Source organism: Loxodonta africana, chromosome 4 (assembly GCF_030014295.1).
Source record: "Loxodonta africana isolate mLoxAfr1 chromosome 4, mLoxAfr1.hap2, whole genome shotgun sequence".
NCBI lineage: Eukaryota > Metazoa > Chordata > Mammalia > Proboscidea > Elephantidae > Loxodonta > Loxodonta africana.
The window spans coordinates 43,267,815-43,284,463 of NC_087345.1; the positions used below are offsets into that span (position 1 = coordinate 43,267,815).

At 37.7% G+C, this 16,649-nt stretch overlaps 1 long non-coding RNA gene across 41 annotated transcripts in view; it reads right to left on the minus strand.

Annotated features, from left to right (window-relative positions):
- Positions 1–14,749, minus strand: part of LOC111753149 (uncharacterized) — a 416,755-nt gene extending 402,006 nt beyond the window's left edge. For 29 of the 41 annotated variants that reach the window (XR_010321768.1, XR_010321761.1, XR_010321772.1 and 26 more), the window contains exon 1: positions 339–14,743. This is a non-coding gene — a long non-coding RNA (uncharacterized LOC111753149). Of the gene's footprint in view, positions 1–338 lie in introns of all 41 variants that reach the window. The other 12 variants (XR_010321750.1, XR_010321747.1, XR_010321749.1 and 9 more) reach the window with 7 other exon arrangements.
- Positions 14,750–16,649: the final 1,900 nt, after the last annotated feature.

The following is a 16,649-nucleotide window of genomic DNA, read 5'->3' on the forward strand; positions in this document are numbered from 1 at the left end:
TTAGAGATGATTTAATTCAATCCCTTTAAGTTACAGGTGAAGAAAGGCACTGAAAGATTAAGTGAGTTGCTCAAGGTTACATGAATAATTAAACAGAATTGAGACTCATTACATATATATCATAAAGAATAATCATTATATGAGTCAGATGTTCTTGATTAAAGTTGGTAGTGTTTGTATGTCTGTTCAAATATGTTTAATTTCCCAGGCTTTCAGTTTTTCTATAGCTTATATTTCTTAACAAAGACTAAATCTCATTTTAATTAACAAGTGTTTATTCCTCAAAATAGAAGTATAATAATTTCCGCTCCATGTACTTGGCAATGTTCAGTCATTACCTTTTTATTTTTCCTTCCCTACATTCTTCTCTCCTGTAAAATATCCCCTAACTGGAGACTCCCTCAGAATCCGGCCAACTTATTTCTATAGAGCACAGTCAGGATTCTGGAAGTAACAAAAGAAAAGAAAGGTTTCTAAGTGTCACAAAATGCATGCATTTGATTACTCCAATCAGAAGGAAACACTTAAGGCCCCTAATAAGAGTCTACTTACTATTACTTTAGGCACGAATATTTGCTTTATCATTCAACAGAAGAAGGACAGCAGCAAATTAGACGGGAAGAAAGGAAAGGTTATAGGAAAGTAACAGACAGAAGTAAAAAAAGTGATTCAGTGAAAATGGTATTGATTAAATGGGCAGAAACCTGGATATAAGATGCAATTATTTGACTAACTAGCTCGCTCTTAGAATTTGGGTAAGTTCCTAAGCTTCAATAATGTTATCTGTAAAATGAAGAAGTTAGACTAGATCAATATTTACCATATTATGTTCTAATGAAACAGTGGCTTTCTGAGATGATGTAATCCAGCATCAGAACCTGTCTAGATTCAGGAGGAGGAATGAGAATCAAGATCAGCACAAAGCTGATTCCTGTGAGGTGGAGGTCAGCTATACCTCCACTCTCCAACTTTTTACCATTTCTGACAAGAGCCACCCCCTACAATGGCACTCTCTACTTCTTCGCTGGGTTCAATAATTCGTTGCAATGGTGACACAAAACTCCCAAACCATACTCATGATTATGTGGTTTATTAGGAAATTAACAGGATACAACTCAGGAGACAGGATGCAGTTTATCCATCAGGGCAGCCTTCAACCAGCACAGCTCTCTCTCGGCTCCCCTCTGTTGTGCTAGCCATTAATGGTCTTTCTCTCTGCCCTGTGCAGTTCTCTGCCTTCAGCTACCACCATGCTGCCCAGTGAGCCTGCACAACTCCCAAGGCTTCTGCTCTGCTGCTAGGCCTCACTAGTCCTCTGCTCTTCTCAGGCAAGTGTTAAGCTCTTTTTGATCCACTAAGTACCCAGAGGCACTCCACCCCACCAGCCAACCTCCTGCCCAAGGGTGCTGAACTATTTCTCTCCATGGGGCAGCAAGCCCACCACAGTCATGTTGCTTCTTAGCCCAGCAAGCCTACCATAGCTCATGGTTCTCTTCACTCATAATGCTGCACCGTCTTGCACAGTCTCTCACCATCTTCAGTGTTACAGCTCTTGACCTGTATTACAGCTCTTTTAGGAGAATCCCTTCTTCTCTCTCTCTCTATGCCTCTCTGAAAACCTCTATCAGTTTGGCTGCTTATAAGCAAGCTGCTTATTAGTTTCAATGCATGGCCCTTCCAATCAGACCACAAACTGAAGAATCCCTCCACCCCCAGACCACAATTGTTCAATTTGCATAGTAATCCACCAATTCTTTGCAAGGCCACTTAACGCTATTGGGTGGTTTTACATGCCTTATTTGCATAGTAAACTAATCGATCCCTTTGCAAGATTATGGCATAACCAATTCTTTTGGCAGAATTATAAACCCAAGGCCAGAAAGACCATATGAAAAGAGAAACACATTGCACCATAGATGATTAATAGAGGAGTCCCACAAACAAGATTTCATAGTGAGTGAATTTCAAAAATACTGTAAAAAATCTTTGTCTAGTATTTCCCTACTAGAAAGTCATAATGTACATTAGCATGATAAAAGTTTAGAGAACTCCTAAAGTTCATTTTTTTTTTTTAACCAGTGTGTTTGTTTCCTGAAGTTATTGAACGATGAAACCCTCTCCTTTTTATGTTTAGGAACAACTGCCTATTAATAAGTTAAGCTTCACAAGATACAATTTGAAACCCACTAACCTAGATGATTCGTAAGGTCCTCTGATATGTTCAGATTCTAGGCTCTTGTTCCAGAAAATATTTATTGAACATCTATTTTCTGTCAGGTACTGTTCTGGGCACTGGAGATACAGCAATTAATAATACAGATTTCTGCCATCACAAAGATTACATCCAAGACCAGGGAGACATTATACAATATATAAGTTCAAAGCAAAATAAGTGCTATGAACATATATAAGGCACAATAAGTACATGGGATGCAGGGGTTGTCTGTCAGAGTGGACAGGGAAGGCTACTTTGTAGAGGTAACATTTGAACTGTGACATGCATAAAGCAAAGGAGTAAATCACGAGAGGATCTGAAGAAACAGTTTTACAGGTAGGGGAAACAGCAAGTAAAAAGCTTGACATGTCAAAGAATGGCAAGAAGGCCAGAGTGATTCGAGTAACGTGAGGGAGAGAATGGTAAGAGATGAGATCAGGTAGGTAGTAGGGGGCTAGCTTTTGTGGAGCCATATTGGTCTAGAAAATAATTATTAATTAAAAAAAGGAGAAGAAGAAAATCACTGACTACTGTTTGCAGAATAAATTTGAGAGAGTGTTAGCATAGGAAAAGAGAGGTTGGAATGAATATTAAATATAGGCAACTAACCGTGGCTGTCCTATCAATGCAATTACTGGTGTTATTGCTGATTATCCTAAATTGTCTAATAAAAGTAAAATTACGTGGTTTCTGTTGAATAATGCAGAGAAGTCCACAAGCTACTTTAAAAGATTTTTATACTAGTAAACCAAAAAAGTTTTATGTTCTTCAGATAACTCAGCATTACAGATGACCTCATTTCCCAGACCTTATTCATTCAGTAAATGTTTACTGGTAAATAGATTTACAGCATTTTGTTCAGTCCTCTCAATGGTCTTTCTCTGTGACCACTGAGTCTTTGCACAGGCTTTTGCATCGGAATGGAATATTCTCCCTTTTAGTTCCAATTTCCCACTCCTAAATCTGGCGAGCTCAAACTCATCTTTCAGGTCTTAGATTAAATGTAAATGCCTTAGGAAAACCTTTTTATAATCCCATATAATTACATTATTTATTCCATGGCTACCTGTCATCCACCTATCATTATGCTCATTGCTCTTTAATTACCTGCTTTATTGTCTATCTTCCTCCTGACAGTATATGCCCCATGAGATCAGAGACCCGACTGTTTTGTACAGTAGTATCCAGCAGACTGCTTGCCCCCTGTATTATATATACTTGTTAGTTGAATAAATAAATTAATAGAATGCCAAGCAATATACTCAGTTGTGGGGGGGAAGGGGAGTTGAAGACAGACCTCACCACAAATGAATAATACTATAATGTGGTTTAAGGAGCCCTGGTGGCCCAAACGTTTAAATGCTCAGCTGCTAGCCAAAAGGTTGGCAGTTGGAGCCCATTCAGCAGCTCTGTGGGAGAAAGACCTGGTGATGTGCTTCTGTAAAGATTACAGTCAAGAAAGCCCTATGGGGCAGTTCTATGCTGTAAAACGTGAGGTTTTCAAGAGAAGAAATAAGCTTGACAGCACCTAACAACAATAAAAACAACAGTGTAGTTAGGGCTACTATAGAGACAAAAACAAGATGCTGTGAAATACAGAAGCACCAAAAAAACAATGCTATCGAGTCACTTCCGACTCATAGCAACCCTATAGGACAGAGTAGAGCTGCCCCATGGGGTTTCCCAGGCTGTAAGTATTTATAGAGGCAGACTGACACATCTCCCTTCTTCAGAGTGGCTGGAGGGTTTTAACTGCCAATATTTCAGTTAACAGCCCTGTGTTTAACCACTGTACCCCCAGGGCTCCTGGAATATGAAAGAGGTGACCTTAAGCTGAGTGTTGAGTAACTTGTTCACCAGTTAATCCAGGTGGCAAAAGCATTCCAAGCAGAAGGGACAATAATGTAAGAAAAGACTAAGAAAACCCTAAATTAAGGCAATCATAGGAGGAAGGGTGATTGGAAATTCAGATGTATTTTGAAAGTAGCATTAACAGTATTTCATGAGAGATTGACTATAAAGATGAGGAAGCAGAAGATGTCCAAAATGACTTCCACTTTTCTATATTAGGCAACTGTTGCTGTTAGGTGCCGTCGAATCGGTTCCGACTTATAGCAACCCTATGAACAACGGAACGAAACACTGCCCTGTCCTGCGCCATCCTCACAGTTGTTACTATGCTTGAGCCCATTGTTGCAGCCACTTTGTCAATCCATCTCCTTGAGGATCTTCCTTTTTTTCACCGACCCTCTACTTTACAAAGCATGGTGTCCTTCTCCAGGACCTGATCCCTCCTGATAACACGTCCAAAGTATATGAGACATAGTCTCACCATCCTTGCTTCTAAGGAGCATTCTGGTCATACTTCTTCCAAGACAGATTTGTTCATTCTTTTGGCAGTCCCTGGTATATACAATACTCTTTACCAACACAATTCAAAGGTGTCAATTCTTCTTCAGTATTCCTTATTCACTGTCTAGCTTTCATATACATATGAGGCAACTGAAAACACCACGGCTTGGGTCAGACGCATCTTAGTCCTCAAGGTGACATCTTTGCTTTTCAGCACTTTAAAGAAGACTTTTGCAGCAGGTTTGCCCAATACAAAGTGTCTTTTGATTTCTTGATGCTGCTTCCATGGGTGTTGATTGTGGATCCAAGTAAAATGAAATCTTGACAACTTCAATCTTTTCCCCATTTATCACGATGTTGCTTATTGGTCCAGTTGTAAGGATTTTTGTTTTCTTCATGTTGAGGTATAATCCATACTGAAGGCTGTCGTCTTTGATCTTCATCAGTAAGTTCTTCAAGTCCTCTTCACTTTCAGCAAGCAAGGTTGTACCATCTGCATACAGGTTGTTCATGAGTCTTCCTCAAATCTTGATGCCCCGTTATGCTTCTGTTATTATTCCCTCAGTATACAGACTGAACAGATATGGTGAAAGGATACAACCCTGATGCACACCTTTCCTGACTTTAAACCATGCTGTATCCCCTTGTTCTGTCCAAACGACTCCCTGTTGACCCATGTACAGATTACTCATGAGCACAATTAAGTGTTCCAGAATTCCCATTCTTTGCAATATTATCCATAATTCATTATGATCCACACAATTGAATGCAGGAAACATCTTTCTGGTATTCTCTGCTTTCAGCTTAAGCAACTAGACTGGTGGTAATACTCATCATTGAGTAGAGATTTTTAGAACATTTGGAGAAGCAAACGTTAGAAATGGAAGAAAATTAGTTTACATTAGGACAAACATAATTTTAGGGTCTAGGGAACTTTGGGGGTAGAGATGATGAGAAATCAGTCAGATGTTTGAAGTAGAAGACATATTTGATGAAATCATTGGAATATTAGAAGATGGTTTAGATTGTGGGCACATATGAGATCAAGCTCACCTGAATGAACACCCCCGAAAGCATGGCATGACTATAAAGTAATATGCAATTGCTCTTCTTCAAAAAGCAGAAACATAACACCACTTAAACATCCAAATGAATGATGCATCTTTCAAATGAATCACTCAGGAGGCCCTGTACTCATGCTGGCTCTGCTGTTACTACTGCTAAAAATATTTTTAACACTTCTTTTTTGGACCATTCTTTAAAGTGAACAAGACATTCTTTTGAATATCGTCCATAACAACAAATCTTCATTCTTTCAGGACGAGCCTGATTTGGAGGAGCAGGAAAAAAATATTCAGGGCCAAGTCTGATGAATAAGGGAAATGAATGACCATACTATGTAAGACCATTGTGGCTCAAGAGAGAGGAGAAGCAAGTAGCAAGAAAGATTTTCTTGTAGGATTTATAAACTGAATCTTAAAGCAATTTTAATTTAAAAAATACCTATTCAGTGCCTATGGTCTGCATTCTTATGTGGACAATAGCAAAAGAGAAGCTCCAGGTGTGTTTTGAGCTATAGCAGCATCATTTGAATGACTATCTCCCAAGCTGATGCCTTTGAAAAACATATTACTTGAAGAAGCACCATATCTTCCTGGCTTCCACATGGTTGGACCAAATGCCCCTTTATTGTGCTTCAAAGCTCCGTGTGCATACCTCTTTGATAATGTGTCCAGCTGATGCTGTTACTTATCTGTACATGTCTGTTTGCCTCACAAGAATTTAATGATTATCTTATTCAATACTTAGCACAGTACCTGACACAGAGTAGTGGCGAATAAATGTTCAAAGAATGGATGGATGGATTAATGAGAGAGGGAGTACATAATTTTAAAACTTCAATTTGATTTCTGTTCATACAAGATGTCCTCACAGACGACTTTCTTAACCAGACTATCTAAATAGCCACACCTACCCTACTCCTGGAAACCCTGGTGGCGTAGTGGTTAAGTGCTATGGATGCTAACCAAGAGGTCGGCAGTTTGAATCCGCCAGGCGCTCCTCGGGAATTCTATTAGAGAGTTCTATTCCATCCTATAATGTCGCTATGAGTCAGAATCAACTCGATGGCAGTGGGTAGTGGGCTACCCTACCCCTGTCAGTCAGTCTGTCTTTTTTACTTTGCTTGATTTTTCTCTATAATATTTATGAATACCTGAAACTAGCATATATGTTCATTTGTTTACTTTTTTTATTGCTTATCTCCCTCACTGGAATGTAAGCTTCATAAGAGCACAGATCTTGCTTAGGTTGTTCACTGATGTACCCCTCAGTGCCTAGAAATGTCCTTGGCACAATAATTGCTTAATAAATTAATAAATGAATATTTTAGTTTTACATTGCTACTTGATAAATTGGAGCCCTGATGGCACAATGGTTAAGAGCTTGGCTGCTAACCAAAATGTCTGCAGTTTGAATCTACCAGCCACTCCCTGGAAACACTATGGGGCAGTTCTACTCTGTCCTATAAGGTTGCTATGAGTTGAAATCGACTCAACGGCAAAAAGTTTTTTTTTTTTTTAATGTAAATAAATTATATCAAAATTTAGTGACTCAAAACCTACAACCATTTTATTATATTTCATGATTTTGTGGGTCAAGAATTCAGGCAGGGCTCAGCTGGAAGATTCTTCTGCCAACTGAGGACCCTCAATGGTATTCACTTGGTAGATGGTCTTGTCTAGAGGGTTCAAGACAGCCTTACTTACATGTACGGCACTTTGGCAGGGATGACAGGAAAGTTAGACTTAGCTGGGCCTCCTGACCAGTGTCAACATGTGGCCTTTCCAACATGGAAGTCTCAGCAGTCAGACTTCTTACCTGGTAAGTGAGAGCTCCCAGAGCAAGCATTCCAAGAGGTAGGCAGAAGCTGCAAGGCTTCCTATTTCTTAGCCTCAAAACTCAAAACATTACTCGGTCACTTTCTGTTCATAAAGTAAGTCACTAAGTTTAGCCCACGTTCAAGGGAAGGAGAAGTAGATTCCACCGCTCAAAGGGAGAATTAGTAAAGAATTTATGGCCATAAATCTATAATGCATGAAGAAAAAAAAAATGAGCGTGTAAAACTGAGTAATGCTCTAAAACAGAACACTAGTTGCTAAATGGGCCAGATGTGAATAGCACAAGGAAAATAACTTACAACCCCCAATTTTTTTCTCTATCCACAAAAGATCAATTTTTACAGGAAAATCAAACTATTTGAAAACAGTATCTATGAAACCACTATTAACCACTCTGTTGAATATATGTATTCTCTTATTTAGTCCTCAAAAACCACACTACAGCATGGATATTATTATAATCACCCACTTTTTATAGTTGAAGAAACCGAGGCACAGAGACGTCAAGTAATTGCCCAAGATTACACAATTAGTGAGGGATAGGGCTGAGCTCTAAATCCAGACAGTTCATCCCCAGGGCCCACACCATTACGCACGAAGCCATGAAGCTCTCTAGATAGGCCTTATAATATATTGCAAGGCTGATTTTCCCCCTAAGAATGAGTAAAAAGGGCCTAATTTAAGAAAATGAAGAGGACTTTAGAATCATCCCCTGTTGTAACTCTGGCTTTTTCTAATATTAATTGTATAACCATAGACTACTTATTTAGCCTCAATTTCTCATCTGTAAAATAGGAATGATAATATGTAGGATATAGAGAGGACTAAAGGGAATATTCTAAAGCGCTCAGAATAGAGCCACCACTTAGAAAGACTTAAAAAGTGATCCTTTCTCAGTGCCCTACTTATAGGAAGAATCAATCCCATTGCGTGTCATAATTTTTCAGAAGAATTTCTCCTGGCACAATTAAATGTTTATACTGAGAAAGAAAAAGATGCTTCAGAAATTTAGATTTACCTATCTTTTTTTTTTTTTTAGCAAGCTTAGTTTCTGCCCTATCTAGTTTGAACAATTGAAATCAATTCTTCTAACAAAAGCAAGGTTACCACTGACAAAGTAGTAGAGAGGTGTCCACACAATTTTTCACCAATAATAGAAATAGTTTTAGAAAATGCTTGCTTTTTAGTTAAAATAAGAATGAGAATGACCTATAAAATAAAATTGGAAAGAAAAAATGTTCTAGATTCTGTATCTAGGCCCATGTTCTACTAAGTATTATGGGGGAGAAATGGTGACATAAGGATATCAGTGTTTTTAACTCTCACAATCTTACCATTATGATTAGCATGAATATTTTATTACCAACAGTATATAGTTACTACTTTTTTATAAGAAAATTATTTCCTTTTCTATAGCTGAAAGCACAAGATTGGCACTCAGCCACTTATAACTGTTATGTATAATAATTTATGCTACTATCTTAAGTTTTAAATTAGCTACTTGCCTACCAGATAACAAAGGATATCGATTGCATTTGCCATTTGCAAGTTCTGTGCCTTCTGAATAAGAATGAAACATAAACTTGAGAACAAGTAAGTGACCCAAGTACACAAAACAGAAATGTGCCATTGAACTGTGGTAGAAGTAGGACAGTTTTAAGTGACCTAAGGAAAAAGCTTAAAGCTATTAGAAGAAAAAAGTGTCTGGAGATCAAGTGCAGAATAGTTTAGCATACAGGCCCAGGCAGATATGTAACAGATTACAAAAGATGGAAACATTCTTGAATTCTAATAAATACTGTATTTTTAAGTACTACGTTAAATACCAGAATTGTTCATTAGCATAGATTTTATAATGACCTAAGTTACAAAATCAGAGTTTTGAATCTTAGAGTAGGAGGACTACTGTAAAGCAATAGGATATGGTAATTACACAAGTAAGAGAGAAATAGGTGGGGAAGCAATGTCTGCTGATTCTAATCTTGAAAATTGTGAAGCTATTTTCTACAGTTGAGAACAGCAGAACCACTGGCATCTTGAAGAGACCCAGGTTTCAGAGGGAACTTAGAAACATCAAAGGTAGAGGAGAAGGCTTAGACTTGGAGAAAGCAATCTCTGAAGGTAAGACTGCTGTAGACACAGAGTAATAGAATAAAAAAAAAAATTTAAATAGAATAGGTGATAGCAATTACTAAACAAAGCTTTTTATGAACAACGACTTACCAAAGAGTCACAAATCTCTGTTAATTATACAATAAGTGCATTTCAAAAAGCCTACTATGAATTATCCAGCAAAGGCCAATTAAAGGAATAACAGTTTACTCTTTGCCCAGTAAATTACTATCAGCAAGTTTGGCAGCTGAACAAGGAAACAAAAAAACAAAAGAAAATGGACTTTTGTTCATGGGCTGCATTAAAACTCTGCTTCCTTATAGTCATGGAAAATTTTGCGAATTATTGCACTAAGGATATTGTGATTAGCACGCACAGTAAAGGAGATACAGTGGAAAAATGACATGGGGGAAAGTCTGAGAGTCACATGTCTATGAACTCCCTGAGTCATCATTGTGGTAAGAATGTGAACCAGATGATTGCTACACATCCCCCTTTTTTTTTTTTTTTTTAGGGTCGAGAGAGATATGTGTTTGCACCATGGAAAATAATTGAATGATATCTCAGGTGTAACATTATAAGGAATGGGTTTGGAAGAAAAGTGTTACACATACAAATACACGCAGCTCCCTGTATGTTCTCTAATCTGAAGACCGACTCAAAGGGCTACCTCCACTCCAACCAAAAATGTGCCTCCCACAAATGGAGGTGTCTGAAATTCACACCATCATTTATCTCTTTAGGTTTACAGGCAGAAAGGTAAAAATACGTTATATTCTAAATTTTTCAGTCTTTGGCACCTTAAATTGGATAATATTCTAGACCAGGGAGCAGAAAGGAAGGCCCCAGGTCTGTTGGAAAATGAGGTCTGGTGGAGCACCAGGAATAGGGAGCCTGAGCAGGATGAGAGCGATTGGCATTCAAAACATGACACAGAAAGGGCAGCAAGGGGAAATGGAAAGACGCCGAAAATAGTTCTTCCTAATATTGTCCAGTATTTTGGCCCAATAGGAATGAGTGATATTTTTATGCTCTTTATCCTACTCACTAAATTGGCCATTTTGGGCTCAATCATTTTTACTGTTTATGAACTTGTGTTTTGAGTATTTATTATAAAGTCTTTGTTTCTTTTCGGAAACTGATTTTTCCCTTTGGTTCCGTTCCAGATCAATTCCTTTCTAATCGCCATTAATGGCTATTGATTGGATGTGACAATATTCAGCTTCCGATGGACTAAATGCCTTAATACAGAAAGATTCATATTAGATCCAAGATATACTTTTACCTAAATCTTTGGAGTTTGTTTTATCTTCACTTTTTATAGGAACCGTATGCATATACCTTTATATACAGAGAACTTTCAACTCTCATGTGTGTATATATATATATAACATTATATATATATACATACAGAGACAGAAAGGGAGAGGGACATGTGTATACACATATTTTAAACTTTAAACTCAACATTTAAGACAATTTGTCTAGATATTTACTCATATAAAAAAAATTTTTTTTTTTTAGGTGGACAATTATATTACACAATTACTGGAAAATCTCTATGGGCCTGTATAAGTTACTACAGAAATAAGGGAAAATCTACACATTTCATCTCCAGAGAAATTGTTCATTTAACAATTTTTAACTTTTTAGTAATAAAAATGCAAATAAGACTTTTCTTACAATTGTAAGGGGCCTTAGAGATGGAAATCCAAGCATCTCCTCAGAGTAGAAGTCTCTGACAGATAACTATGCACGTTCTGCTTGGAGGTTTCTAATATCCAGAAATGGAAAACTCATTGCTTTGTAAGGATAGCAATCCAAGCCTAAAAATGAGAATTTGAGTCATTCCTTTATGTGACCCTTCCACCACTCCAGTTCAATTGACGTCAGAGTCCTATGGATTCCAGCTCCTTCCTATTTCCCCTCATCTTCATCCTCATCACTACTTCCCTGGTTTGTGGCCTCACCGCTTCCACTTACATTACTGAAATAGCTCAGCCTTCTTGGAGAGTTGTCTTCCCCCCTCTGCCACCATTAATTCATAATGCTGGCAGAGTAATTTTTAAAAAATACAAATCTGATCCTGTCATCCCCTGCTTAAAACCCTACAATGCCTTAATGGTGCCTTTAGAATAAAGTCCAGATTCCTGGGCATCATATTGAAGACTCTGGTCCCAGCTGATCTCTCCAACTTCATTTCCATATCCAACTTTCATTCTATGTTCCAGCCATAGTGAATAACCTGCAATTTGTAAAAAGGTGGCATTTCCTCACACCTCCCCCTGTTTGTACATGTTGTTCCCTCTACCTTAGAAGCCTTTGTTTCTTCCCTTCCTTTGCCTAGCTAATGACTACTAATTCTTTATAATTCAACTTAGTCATCATTTTTTCTGGAAAAGTCCCACAGCTCATATGCATACCTTTCACCTGGTGCTTACCACACTGAATTATAAAAGGTTTTCTTCTTTGCTTCTTCACTAGACTGTGAGCCTTTTATCCCCAGCTCTGTATTTATCATTGAATGGACATGAGAGATTGCTTTCGTTAAGTAAAAAATTATCTTTGAATAACTGTTTCCCAAATGGTTACTACCTTTTCTGAATAATAGCCCTAATATTTGGAGACAGCTATTATGCCTGAATTTATCTTCAACATCTCTACAATCCAGCAGGAAGCTACAGAGTAGTCAGTCCGTTAAAAGATCCAGCGTTTATCTTTCTCAATGTCCCTCTGCTCTTATTCCTTCTCAATTCCTGTTGCACAGGCTCTGATCATCTTTGCTTTGGTGACTACAAACTCCTTTGGACCAAATTTTCTACCTCTAATTCCATCTTGCTTTCCTACTACCCCACCATCACTTCCAACAGTCCTTAGCATTACCATCTAAAATTTATCCCATTTATTTATTTAGCAACACTACCGGAGCCCTGTAATAGTATACCAAGCAATATTCTACCCTTATCCTGAATCCTAAGAGTAACGCTAGAATTCTTCTGAGTAACTCATTTCTTCTATCATCTCTTACTCCTAAAGCTATCCCCTCCAAAATTTCTGATATCTCATTTTATTATCAAGTTGTTTAATTTTTGTCTTAGAGCCTCTCCCAAACTACACTTTAAACATAATAACACAACTGACCAACCAGTTGCCGCAGTGGTTGGGCAGGGGCAGGTGCTTACCTTGGCATCTTATTAAGAAGGGTCTGGCTTGGATGAGCTGGAGATGATATTTAGAAAATTCTGTGCCTTGGCTCAAAATATTAACACTGCTAGTTAAAACAAACAAACAAAAATAACACTGCTAATAAGCTTTTTTTTGTTTTTATTCGATTAGCTTTGAAAGATCAATCCTTGAGAAAGTCTTTCATTTCTTACTTAGAATTAATTAGGAAGGTGTTTGGAGACTCGAGAGAGGAAATCAACTCCTTGATCAAAATATACCAGTTTATCAGTTCCCCTTAAGTCAACTCTGACTCATGGCCACCTCATGTGTGTCACAGCAGAACTGTGCTCCCTAGGATTTTCAGTGGCCAATTTTGGGGAAATAGATTGCCAAGACTTTCTTTAGAGATGCCTCTGTTAGTTGTTACATGCCATGGAATCCCTTCCAACTTATAGCAGCCCTATGTACAACAAAACAAAACACCACCCACTCCTGCACCATCCTCACAATTGTTGCTGTGCTTGAGCCCATTATTGTAGCCACTGTGTCAATCCATCTTCTTGAGGGCCTTCCTCTTTTTTGCTGACCCTCAACTTTACCAAATCTGATTTCCTTCTCCAGGAACTAATCCCTCCTGATAACATGTCCAAAGTATGTGAGATGTAGCCTCTCTGCCCTTGCTTCTAAGGAGCACTCTGGTTGTACTTCTTCCAAGACAAATTTGTTCATTCTTTTGGCAGTCCATGGTATATTCAATATTCTTCGCCAACACCATAATTCAAAGGCACCAATTCTTCAGTCTTCCTTATTTGTGATTCAACTTTCACATGCATATGACATCTTTTTTTGCTTTTCAACACTTTAAAGAGGTCTTTTGCAGCAGATGTCTGGGGGCAGGTGCACCTCACTCTTCAAGGTGACATCTTTTTTTGCTTTTCAACACTTTAAAGAGGTCTTTTGCAGCAGATTTACCCAAAGCAATGCATCTTTTGATTTCTTGACTGCTGCTTCCATGGGTGTTGATTGTAGATCCAAGTAAAATGAAATCCTTGACAACTTCAATCTTTTCTCCCTTTATCATTGTGTTGCTTATTGGTCCAGTTATGAGGATTTTTGTTGTCTTTATTTACAGGTATAATGCATACTGAAGGCTGTGGTCTTTGATCTTCATTCGTAAGTGCTTCAAGTCTTTTTCATTTTCAGCAAGCAAGGTTGTGTCACTTGCATAACACAGGTTGTTAATGAGTCTTCCTCCAATCCCAATGCCCTGTTCTTCTTCATATAGTCCAGCTTCTCAGATTATTTGCTCAGCATACAGACTGAATAGGTATGGTAAAAGGATACAGCCCTGATACACACATCTCCTGACTTTAAACCATGCAGTATCCCCTTGTTCTGTCCAAACAACTGCCCCTTGATCTATGTACAGGTTCCTCATGAACACAATTACGTGTTCTGAAATTCCCATTCTTCACCATGTTATCCATAATTTGTTTTGATCCACACAGTCGAATGCCTTTGCATAGTCAATAAAACACAGGTAAACATCTTTCCTGTATTCTCTGCTTTCAGCCAGGTTCCATCAGACATCAGCAATGATACCCCTGGTGCCTCTGAGTGGACTCAAACTTCCAGCCTTTCGCTTATCAAAGTGTGGTGCTCCTGTATTAGAGAAGGACTTGTTCTTCCGTCTAGAAACTAGTCGGGTAGAACCCATGTGGAACAATAACAGCAGATGTGTATACATGCTTTAAAAAGAAATAAAAGTCAGCTGAGTCAGCCCTGTTAACAAAGGTTATTCTCAGATTTTCCTTGTTTCCCTAGTTCAAAGGTAGATATGATACATAGGTATCTGTGATAATATACTTGACTATATGTTTAGAGGAAGCCCTGGTAGCATATGGTTAAGCGCTATGGCTGCTAACCAAAAGTTTGGCAGTTTGAATCCACCAGGCAACCTTATGGGGCAGTTCTACTCTGTTGTATAGGGTCACTATGAGTCGGAATCAACTCAACAGCAACGGGTTTGTTGGTTTTTCGGGGGGGGGGGGGCTATATGTTTACAATTTTCATCATTCAAAATGAAAATTAAAAATAACTTTCAAAAGATATGCAGAAAATTTCCATCATAAAAAGTTCCCTCTGCTTTACTTAATTCTTTATGCATATATTAAATTTATGAATGAAAGTAAAATAACTCATAGGTAACGCTTATTTGTTTTTCAGTATGAACTTTTGTCAGCCTAGGTTCCTGTTAGTCTTTTGTAATTATTTTTACCTGTTACATTATAAATATCAAAACTATTTAACTTGCTATATCATCTCATTTTGTTAACAGGAATCACTTTAGAGATGAGTGGATAGGAATGCAAAGAATTCACTGACCTGTTCTGTGTCTTTTGAATCCACTATATCAAGGTGCCTGAAATGACGTGACATATCTTATGGCCTCCAAAAAATGTTTCCCATCGTTAAATGTCTCTGAGCCTTACGTCTACTTTTACTGCCCATATGTAATACTTAAATAATAATAGTTTTCAACATGTACTAATATTTTTTTTTACTATTTAGATTTGTCAATTTAACTTTTACAGCCCAGTTATACAGATTAATTAAGAAGGAAAGTATTTTATTTTGTAGTAATCTAGAATAACCTTGCCTTACATGTCATTACTGATATATTTCTAATTAAGTACTGAATCTCTACATATCTCAGACATGTATCTACCCAGACCCATGCTAGATTAAACCAAAACCAAACCCACTGCCATTGAGTTGATTCCAACTCATAGAGACCGTATAGGGCAGAGTAGAACTGCCCCCATAGAGTTTCTAAGGAGTGCCTGGTGGATTTGAACTGCCTACCTTTTGGTTAGCAGCCATAGCACTTAACCACTATGCCACCAGGGTTTCCTCTAGCAGATTAGTGGTCATCAGTATGACTTTTAGACTCTTAGAAAAAATCATATAGAATATAAATTTATTTCTGAAAGTGCTTTCGGTGTATCCAAAGTACTATTTTAGGATTTGAGTGTCAGAGTGCAGTAGCCTCGTTATTTTGCTAAGAAATTCATTGCTTGGTTTTTGCATCTTTATGAAGGATCTCATAGGCACCATCTATAATAAGTAGCTTATCCAGTATGTTAATTTTTAAAATGCTGCTTGAAAAAGAGGCTGCCTTCTTCTGATAAATTCCAGGCTTTAATAACATGTCCTTGGAATTAATTCCATAAATGCAGTGCTAAAGATCAGCACCACAGTCCAGGCTATTTAATTAGCTCACAGCTGTACTGCTGGGATAACATTTCCTTGGGCTCTGGGTCAGAGTTCAGTGGTCATTTTAAGGTTTCTTAAAGAATTGCTTGTCTTGTTTTCAGGGAGATCATATGTTCTCTTGCTTAATCATTACTCAGAAACATTTGCTAGTTTTCTTCCTATGTCTGCATAGCCAGTGAGCAGTCTTGGCAGTCTTCTAGACGTGGAGGGATCCTATACAATTAAAAAAAAAAAAAATCATCTGTGTTATTAGTTTAACTATTACATAAGCCACATGGATATAACCTAAATCTCGATTTCTTCACTATTTAAAAATACCTTAAACTTTTAAAATTTTACTTTTGAAGCTCTGTAAATTTTACCTGTATTTTCTGCATTTCTCAGTAATTTACATTACGTGTACATACACTAGAGATGTGAAGACTTAATATAAAGTATAGCAAATAATGATGAAAATAGACTCCATTTATTGAGTGTCTACTATGAAAAATTAAATATCCTCACCACAACCCTAGAAGGTAGATATCATTGTCTCATATTACATAGGGTGAAACTAAGGGTTCAGAGAAGTTAAGGAACTTGCCAAGATTATACAACTGGTGAATTACAGAACTGGGTTTTGAGCCAGG